General features: G+C 40.9%; 1 protein-coding gene across 2 annotated transcripts in view; it reads right to left on the bottom strand.

The window, feature by feature from the left end:
- The window catches only part of LOC111976238 (netrin-3-like), a 109,972-nt gene extending 102,555 nt beyond the window's left edge, over window positions 1-7,417 (bottom strand). For both annotated transcript variants that reach the window (XM_024005001.2, XM_024005002.2), the window contains exon 1: window positions 7,133-7,417. The gene's annotated coding sequence lies outside the window, so the exon portion shown is untranslated. The remainder of the gene's footprint in view (window positions 1-7,132) is intronic.
- Window positions 7,418-10,113: the final 2,696 nt, after the last annotated feature.

Below are 10,113 nucleotides of genomic sequence, written 5' to 3'. Positions count from 1 at the left end.
AGACGCGCCTCTCCGCCGCCATGTCCAACACACTACTTTGGACGGCTCTGACTTAATATTGGGAACAACTACAAATACCAGTGTCTGTTAGACTGTAACTCCCTTTCCAGACACGATCTCAAACATCTCCAATTCCAAAGTCACATCTAGAATTGGCTGTCCTATTCGCCAAACAAGCACCTTTATTCTCATGCTGCCAAACATACCCTGTAAACTGACCATCCTAGACCAATCTCGACTTGTGTCGATTTACCAAAATAGCCTCCAAACCCTACTCAATAAATTGGATGCAGTCTATCACAGTGGCCATCGTTTGTCACCAAAGCCCCAGTATACTACCCACCCACTTGCGACCTGTTACCTTCTCAGTTTGACTGGCCCTCGCTTACTCGTCGCCACAATCCCACTGTTCCAGGTCATCTACAAACCCTGCTAGGTAAAAGTCCCCCCTTATCTCAGCTCGCTGGTCACCATAGCCGAAGCACCTACCTGTAGCACGCCGCTCAGCAGGATATTTCTAGTCACCCCCAAAACCAAATTCTTCCCTTTGGAACGCCTCTCCTTCAGTCTCTGCTGCCAGATGACTGGAACCGAACTACAAAATATCTCTGAAAACTGATAACACCTATCTCCCTCACTAGCTTTAAGCCACCGAGCCTGTCAGAGCAGCTCATAGATTACTCACCGTAACATAACCCATCTACAATTTAGCCCAAAACAACTACCTCTTTACCTACGTGTATTTATTTTATTAATTTATTTTGCTCCCTTTTGCACCCCATTAATTTCTGTCCTGCTACTTTGCACTTTCTTCCACTGCAAACCAACCATTCCAGTGTTTTTTTAGTTTTTATTTACTTGCTTGTGTTGTTACTCACTTCGCCTCCCAGGGCCTTTTTATTTTTTATTTATTTATACATATATTTGTCTGCTCACCCTCCCTTATCTACCTCACTTGCTCACATTGTATATATGACTTATTTTTTTTTACTGTTTATTGACTATATGTTTTTTTTACTCCATGTGTATACTATGTTGTGTTATGTGTCGAACTGCTTTGCTTTATCTTGGCCAGGTCGCAATTGTAAATGAGAACGTGTTCTCAATTTGCCTACCTGGTTAAATAAAGGTTAAAATAAATAAATAAAAAAATTGATTGGACATGATTTGGAAAGGCACAAACCTGTATAAAGGTCCCACAGCTGACAGTGCATGTCAGAGCACAAACAAGCGATGAGGTCGAAAGAATTGTCCGTAGAGCTCCGAGACAGGATTGTGTCGAGACACAGATCTGAGAAAAGGTACCAAAACATGTCTGCAGCATTGAAGATCCCCAAGAAACACGGTGGCCTCCATCATTCTTAAATGGAAGAAGTTTGGAACCACCAAGACTCCACCTACAGCTGGCCGCCCGGCCAAACTGAGCAATCAGGGAGAAGGGTCAGGGAGGTGACCAAGAACCCGATGGTCACTCTGATAGAGCACCAGAGTTTGTCTGTGGAGATAGGAGAACCTTACAGAAGGACAACCATCTCTGCAGCACCCCAATCAAGCCTTTATGATACAAAGGCCAGACGGAAGCCACTCCTCAGTAAAAGGCACATGACAGCCCGCTTGGAGTTTGCCAAAGGGCACCTAAAGACTCTCAGACCAATAGAAACAATATTCTCTGTCTGAATGAAACTGAGATTGAAAACTTTGGCCTGAAGCCTGGCGTCAAGCGTGAGGAAACCTGGCACCATCCATATGGTGAAGCATGTTGGTCGCAGCATCAGCTGTGGGACTGTTTTTCAGTGGCAGGGACTGGGAGACTAGTCCAAATCGAGGGAAAGATGAATGGAGCAAAGTACAGAGAGATCCTTGATGAAAACCTGCTCCAGAGCGCTCAGGACCTCAGACTGGGGAGAAGGTTCACCTTCCAACAGGACAACTACCCTAAGCACACAGCCAAGTCAATGCAGGAGTGGCTTCGGGACAAGTCTCTGAATGTCCTTGAGTGGCCCAGCCAGAGTCCAGACTTGAACCCGATCAAACATCTCTGGAGAGACCTGAAAATAGCTGTGTAGAACGCTCCCCATCCAACCTGATAAGCTTGAGAGGATCTGCAGAGAAGAATGGCAGAAACTCCCCAAATACGTTGTGCCAGCTTGCAGCGTATACCCGTGATGACTCGAGGCTGTAATCGCTGCAAATGTGCTTCAACAAAGTACTGAGTAAAGGGTCTGAATACTCAAGTAAATGTGATATTTCAGTTTATTTTTTATTTTTTATAAATTAGCAACATTTTCTAAAAACCTGTTTTTTCTCTGTCATTATGGGGTATTGTGTGGAGATTGATGAGGTAAAAAAAGTATTTTAATCAATTTTAGAATAAGGCTGTAACATAACAAAATGTGGAAAAAGTGAAAGGGTCTGAATACTTTTCGAATGCACTGTATCTGAGAGATATAGTAAATATATTTTTTTTTACATGTATTTTACCCCTTATTTTTTTTACTAAACAGTCTCCATATTACAGTACGAGTCAAAAGGTTGAACACACCTACTCATTCAAGGGTTTTTCTTCATTTACTATTTTCTAGAATGTAGAATAATAATGAACACATCCAAACTATGAAATAACACATACGGTATGGACTCATGTAGTAACCAACAAAAGTGTTAAACAACTGAAATTATATTTTATATTTGAGATTCTTCAACGTAGCCACCATTTGCCTTGATGACAGCTTTGCACACTATTGGCATTCTCTCAACCAGCTCATCTGGAATGCTTTTCCAACAGTCTCGAAGGAGTTCTCACATATGCTGAGCACTTGTTTGCTGCTTTTCCTTCACTTTGCGGTCCAACTCATCCCAAATTATCTCAATTGGGTTGAGGTAGGGTGATTGTGGAGGCCAGGTCGTCTGATGCAGCATTCCATCGATCTCCTTCTTGTCAAATAGCCCTTACACAGCCTGGAGGTGTGTTGGGTCATTGTCCTGTTGAAAAACAAATGTAGTCCCACTAAGAGCAAATCAGATGAGATGGTGTATCGCTGCTGAATGCTGTGGTAGACATGTTGGTAAGTGTGCCTTGAATTCTAAATAAATTACTGACAGTGTCACCTGCAAAGCACCCCCCACCGTCACCTCCTCCTCCATGCTTCACGTTGGGAACCACACATGCGGAGATCATCCGTTCACCTATTCTGCGTCTCACAATGACACGGCGATTGGAACCAAAAATCTCAAATTTGAACTCATCAGACCAAAGGACAGATTTCTACCGGTCAATGTTCTGCTCATGTTTCTTGGTCGCAAGCCTCTTCTTCTTATTGGTGTCCTTTAGTAATGGGTTCTTTGCATCAATTCAACCATGAAGGCCGATTCATGCAGTCTCCTCTGAACAGTTGATGTTGAATGTGTCTGTTACTTGACCTCTGAAGCATTTATTTGGGCTGCAATTTCTGAGGCTGGTAACTTTAATGAACTTATCCTCTGCAGCAGAGGTAACTCTGGGTCTTTCTTTCCTGTGGCGTCCTCATGAGAGCCAGTTTCATCATAGCACTTGATGGTTTTTGCGAGCCATTGAAGAATCTTTCAAAGTTTTTCAAATGTTCTGCATTGACTGACCTTCATGTCTTAAAGTAATGATGGCTGTGTTTCTCTTTGCTTATTTGAGCTGTTCTTGCCATAATATGGACTTGGTCTTTTACCAAAGTGGGCTATCTTTCTGTATACCACCTGTACCTTGTCACAACACAACTGATTGCTTAAACACATTAAGAAGGAAAGAAATTCCACAAATGGAATTTGTGCATTCCAGTTGACTACCTCATGAAGCTGGTTAGAGAATGCCAAGAGTGTGCAAAGCTTTCATCAAGGCAAAGGATGGCTACTTTGAAGAATCTCAAATATAAATATATTTTGATTTGTTTAATGTTTTTTGGTTGCTATATGATCCATATGTGTTATTTCATAGTTTTGATGTCTTCACAGTTATTCTACAATATAGAAAATAGTAAAAATAAAGAAACCCTGGAATGAGTAGGTGTGTCCAAACTTTGACTGGTACTGTATACTTCCATTCATTTTTCAACTGTTACCAGGGCCTTCAGACGAATCATGCTGGCTTCCTAGAGCGAAACAACCGATATAGTCGAGAGTCTCATCTTTCAATAGATAGGGTCATAACTGTTTATAGGCCAAACCGTTCGCACGCTACAGATTATTTTGTGAGAAGACCCATTTCTGGGATATCTCATGGTCTGACAAACACCACTCTAGCTCTGTCACCTTTCACCGCAGATGCGGAAGTTCAACATAGGCGCGGATGCAGTGGATGAGACTCATCCAATAAATAAAAAAATCATACCTCTAGTTTAAACTGACAGATTTTTATGGGGATGTTTTTATTATGCTAATTCGATTTCCGAGGGGGCTCGGACTTTCGGATTAAGAAGCATATCCATTTAAAAAAAGAGTACAAATAGAATTGGGACCTCCACTTTTTGATCCCCCCTCCTCTGAGGCCTAGTGAAAAGCTACTTTTGAAGGCCTACGTCAAAGCATTAGGTAGACATAGCAGAAAAACACTGCAGGAATTGATTTGAGAACGACATTGGCATTCAAATCAAATCATTTTTGGTCACATACACATATTCAGCAGATGTTACTGCAGGTGCAGCGAAATGCTTGTGTTCCTGGCGCCATCAGTGCAGTAGTATCGAACAGTGCAGGAGTATCTTAAAACGATTCACAACAATACACAGACATCTAAAAGTAAAATAATGGAATTAAGAAATATATAAATATTTGATCGAGCAATGTCGGAGTGGCATTGACTAAAACACAGTGGAATAGAATACAGTATATACATATGAGGTGAGTAAAACAGTATGTAAGCATTATTTAAACATGATTAAAGTGACTCGTGTTCCATTATTAAAGTGGCAAGTGATTCCAAGTCTATGTATAGATACAGGGTTGCGTAACCGCGTGGAAACCGGCTAGGGTTGGCTATTTAACAGTKTGATAGCCTTAACATAGAAGCTGTTGTTATTGGTAAGGAAATAATTGATTCATAAATGAAAATGTTCAGATATGAATCAAATGAATCTGCGACACTTGGGCTCGATGGCTGTTCTTCCATAAAGGGTCAAAGTTCAGTCCAATGTGTGGGACTTAGTTTAACACTCCAATCAGCTTGTTTAATTTGTTAAGGATTACAAATATTTATTTCTGCAAACCAACAGCTGTCTCAGGCCCACCGAAATAAGAAAAAAACAAGAGGGGGAAAAAGAACCAGCAGCATTCCGTTCCCCCATCAAGCTGTTCAAACCAGAGAAGAAAAATATATCGGACGTGTTGACTTTACTCGTTCAGGTGGACGGAGCCAAGAGTCCCGAGGAATCCTGCCTTTCAAAGCAAAGAGAAAATGATCTGCTTACGTTACGGCAACACACACACACTCCCAGAAGATTCGGCCACACACACACCACCACCAGAAGGAGTTTATAAARGTGCTGGAGTAAGTTCCTGTGGATTCGCTTACACAACCGTGTGCCTGAGCCCTGGTTGCTCCTGGCGCAATCTGTGGCTGTGTGTTATTGATGGATCATAACATGATGCAATTAAAAGACCGTGATTAATTTAAAAAAACAATGATATTGCCGATATTCTCTGTGAATAAGTGTTGTTGTTGCATTCGACCAGAAAATCCTGGTCATAATTGTACCACATTTAAAACCATATCYATGTTTTCTGTATCTGAGTGAACAAATACAAGTTGCATCAACAACGTCATCTTTCAGAACAGCGTCCAGCAATATTCCAGGAGAATGAGGATAAGTGGGTGAAGTGGTTGACACGAATCTCTAATGGAGGCACACTTTAACTCAATTGAAGCATTTAAGATAAGGAATCTGTTGCAGTTGTGGTGTACCTTTCTCCCAGCAGCGTGTCTGCTTTTTACTACTAATCTGTCATATGTAGGCTATATGATTTGTGCATTGATAAAAAGGTGGGGCCTCCGAATTATAATTGCAAGGTGATTTTGTTTCACAGGACTCYTGCTCAGTGCCATATCAGCCAAATCAACCTCGTCAAGACAAGACAACTTGRCAAGTAATTTCCTGAGTCTTTTTTAAAAAAATGCATTACTATTTTCTAAGATACTTGGGTTCATATATATAAAATAATCTCATAAACAATCTTCAATTCTGACTTGTATCTCAACAATAAGCGGGAGCAAATCAATATTATCCTTCAATTCCTTTCACTAGCATTCTGATTGGGTTTACACTTGTTGGTATCAGCATTTAGACTTAAACATATAACTTCCCAATCTTCCATAGGCCTAAATGCGTTTGTCTATACGAATGCAGTGGTGTAAAGGGAAAACATTAGAATTGACAAACGCATTGGGAGACTTGGCATATGTTGTACCGTCGAATGCGGGATCCGAGAAGTGCTGCTTGGTTTGGCATCGCTACTTGGCCTACATTGGAGAGCTATTAAAACACATGGACTCCATAGCCTACTTATTGTAACCTATATTGCTTAGGCTGCTGTTCTTGCTCTTTCCTCGGACCCACCCGGCAGCTGTAAACCGAGGAGAGTTCACACCGCGCGCTAGATCTCGCGCCCCAGGTTCTTTCATCGCCCACCTGTCCTCCGTGCCTTTCCATTTCAGTGCGTCCAGAGGTTCTCTCAAAAAATGTTATATTACTACATTATACTATTATGACTATAAACAARAATAATAATAGTAATCCGTTTTCATCTGAACAAATTATAGACTGGCTGTTGCGCCATCATTTCAAGCTAARAACGATCACTTAATAATAACTAGAAATCGTACTGCAAGAATGAAATAATGTTACTTGAATTCACTCAATACTTGAGTTCTTATAAATATTAAGTCGCCAACTGCGTAATTAACAGTGCTTTACGCATAGGGACTCAGCCTTATAATATATCAGAAGACAGAAAAAAAAACACAGTGAAATCCGTTTTCATAAACGCCATGAATGTGAGTTAAATAATAGAGCATGTGAAGACAGACAAACATTAAGGCTACTGGAAATGACTGAAAWTGACTTCATAAACTCACCTGTTAAATGCGTAAAATTGACACTATCAAACTTACCGAAGACCCGGTGTATTGGCGAATCTTAAAACGACAACAGTGTCCAATGATTGAGGTCCAAAACAATAAAAAAATAAATGCGCATCTGTTGGAAGAAAATATAAACTTCCCAAACACAACTGACGAGTCCCGTCTGCTCAGTCTRGAGCGTTTTGCGGAGGTAGACTACATTATAGAAAGACGTTAAGAAACAGAGGCACGTTCAGTATTGTCCAAATAGCGACAGATATAARGAGCAAGTACACAGTACAGYGGTGAGACACTGCACTCGCCCGCGCCGTTCAGACCAAGTGAAAACAGACCAATGCACCCATGGTGTTGAAAAGTAGGCTACTCCCCAATAAAATCAATTGCAGAATTTCTCAGCCTTGCGCGCAAGAGCGTCTGGCGACCACAAKGAGCGAGTGAGAGAGTAAATATTTTTTACATAATAAGGCAACTTGTTCTTTGCCTCAACATAATGTGTAGTAGGCTAAATAACATAACGAAGAGCAATATCTAAACGAAACAACGCGTATCATTTTACAACCAGCATATACTGTAGGTCTACCTCAGATGCTTTACTAATTGTGCTACTGTGAGGGTGCTAAAAGGAACGCCAGCACAGCCACATAATAGGACGTGCGTATTATGACAGTCAAGGGAACAGGGAACCTTATTAAATAAACGGGTATTATATTTTGTTTTCTGCGACGGTCTTTGGTTGAAGATCCAAGAACAGGCCTATTGTGAAAACGTTCAGATATTAGAGGCATTTTCTATAGACCTATTCCAGATCAGGTCCCTTCAGGCCCACAATGTCTCGCTATGGCTAGGGGTAAGAATAACTGCATTCCATCAATAAAGATCCCCTCTAGGTCATCCATTATTCCTCGTGGTTAATTTGTTAATAGGCCATATATTATGTGGCATATGCTTTGTCAGCGAGAGTAAGCGTTCATTATTTCATTAAAAACCGGGTTGGTTAACGGCGCACAATTGCGTGTTTGGTTTCATTCTAAACCGTTCATTTACACCGCACACATAATATTCCGTCAGGTGTGTTATTGCAGGTGTACTGTAGCAATTCATAATTACACACACCGTTATGTTGTGAGCCTGCACCCTATGTGGTRCGTTCAAATCCTTAGCGTCTCCTAACTCCATTGTAAAATGATCAACATTCCTACTGTATTTAATGTACCTTCCACTGGGGGTAACAGCACTAGTTATACCACTGACTCATTTGTTCCTTTTTAAKTTATTGAACTAAAACAATGGCTRTTTTAATATTCTCTAATATGGTTCTTAGCCCTGAAAAAATCGTACATTGTAAAAGTTTGTACATGAGTTAAAGAGATAGCTCTGTGTATCTGTGTGTYGTGTGTATGCATCYGTCTGTCTGTCTGTCTTAGGAAGSGTCAAACAGTGCTGGTGTAAAGGGTTAAATCAGAGAGTGGAATCCATGAATCCTAGATCCATAATACACCTGCCACCCACTRCTGATGTATGAGCCTTAGGTCTACCTCTAGACAGCTTCTCACACAGAGAGGAGAAGCTCAATGGCCAACAGAAAAGATTCACCTTTAAAGTAAAGAACGCAGAGAGAGAATTATTTTCACACTATTGTCCTGAATGACACAAAAACAGTGGAATAGAGTACAGTGGACAGGTTTAGAGGGGTGGAGGCGAAGTAAATAAAAAAAATACAGAGGGCAGGAAAAAGTGTATCTTCTTTCCTATTTTCCTTGCCCTACAGAGAAGWTTAAACCACAGTCTCATCTCCCRCCCCGAGCCCTATCTTTTCTTCTCYGGGTGAGAGGCTCATAGRTAACAACTATAGGTGAATGCATGAATAACCTCCATTCTARTTAAGCAATATTGGCCATATACCACAAACCCCTGGGGTGCCTTATTGCTATTATAAACTGGCTACCAACATAAGTAGAACAGTGAACAAGTATGTTTACGTCATACCCGTCGTGCATTGTTTGATTTTCACACGGCTGAAATACTGTTTCAGTCAATCAACATCCAGGACTATTGTAGGGCTGGGCGGTATATCAAATTGACTTGATTCATTAAAATGTATGTTTTAGCGCGAGATTCCAAATGCTTACATGCAAGAATCGTAATTGTTTGTATTTATTAGCGTTTACAGTACGTCTGCTTGTTCTCATGTCGTCTTTTTGGTRTCGTCTCCTTCACTCCTTCTTTGCTGTGTGCACCTTCCCATTTACACACGGCCAAGCCCCTCCCCTGCCACTCAAAACAACAAAGATGAGAGATCTGACAAGTGGTTTCAACTCGCTATTTGAGGTTTGGTCGAACAGAATCAGTCATATGGACACCGAAACACAATTCTACTTTATTTTACTGTAATAGAAGATAAATTAACTTTTCTGACGATACCCTTTTCATGTCTCAACTCCTCAAATTGTGTGCAGAGCAGACACTACTAAATGGGAGTAGTCCTATCAGTGAACATTGATTCTGGAAAATGTATGCTCTACTCAGTTTGTCGCGRGTGTCAATGTACCACATACCGCTAMCAGCATTTTAGCCAAAGACGGATTATACTAGGCGTCTAGTCTGTGTTTTATAAATGTTTTATAAATGTGCAATAAGCATAAAACACAATTATTAAAGGAATTGGCAACTCATTCTCATTCTGAGAAATAAGGTAGGCTACTTGATTTCTATATCTGAACAAAGTGGACAGGCTAGCATGCTGTTCAAACAGTGGGAGATGGACAGAAGGGTGTGTTCAAAACAATGAATCTCTTAGCTAGCAAATAGATCCAAGTTGGCTAAACTTGAAATATAAATATTAACTGGTTACTCAGTAGCACCTGGGCTTGTGCTTGAGTGTCACGCCCTGACCATAGAGAGCTGTTTATTCTCTATGGTGGTCGGGGCGTGACAATGACTAGGGTGGGTTATCTAGGTGTTTAATCATCTATGTTGGCCTGGTATGTTTCCCAATCAGAGGCAGCTGTTTA

The sequence above is a fragment of the Salvelinus sp. IW2-2015 genome, linkage group LG17, assembly GCF_002910315.2.
Source record: "Salvelinus sp. IW2-2015 linkage group LG17, ASM291031v2, whole genome shotgun sequence".
Lineage (NCBI taxonomy): Eukaryota > Metazoa > Chordata > Actinopteri > Salmoniformes > Salmonidae > Salvelinus > Salvelinus sp. IW2-2015.
Note: the sequence above shows the minus strand (reverse complement) of the source record. Positions and strands in the feature narration are given on the sequence as shown.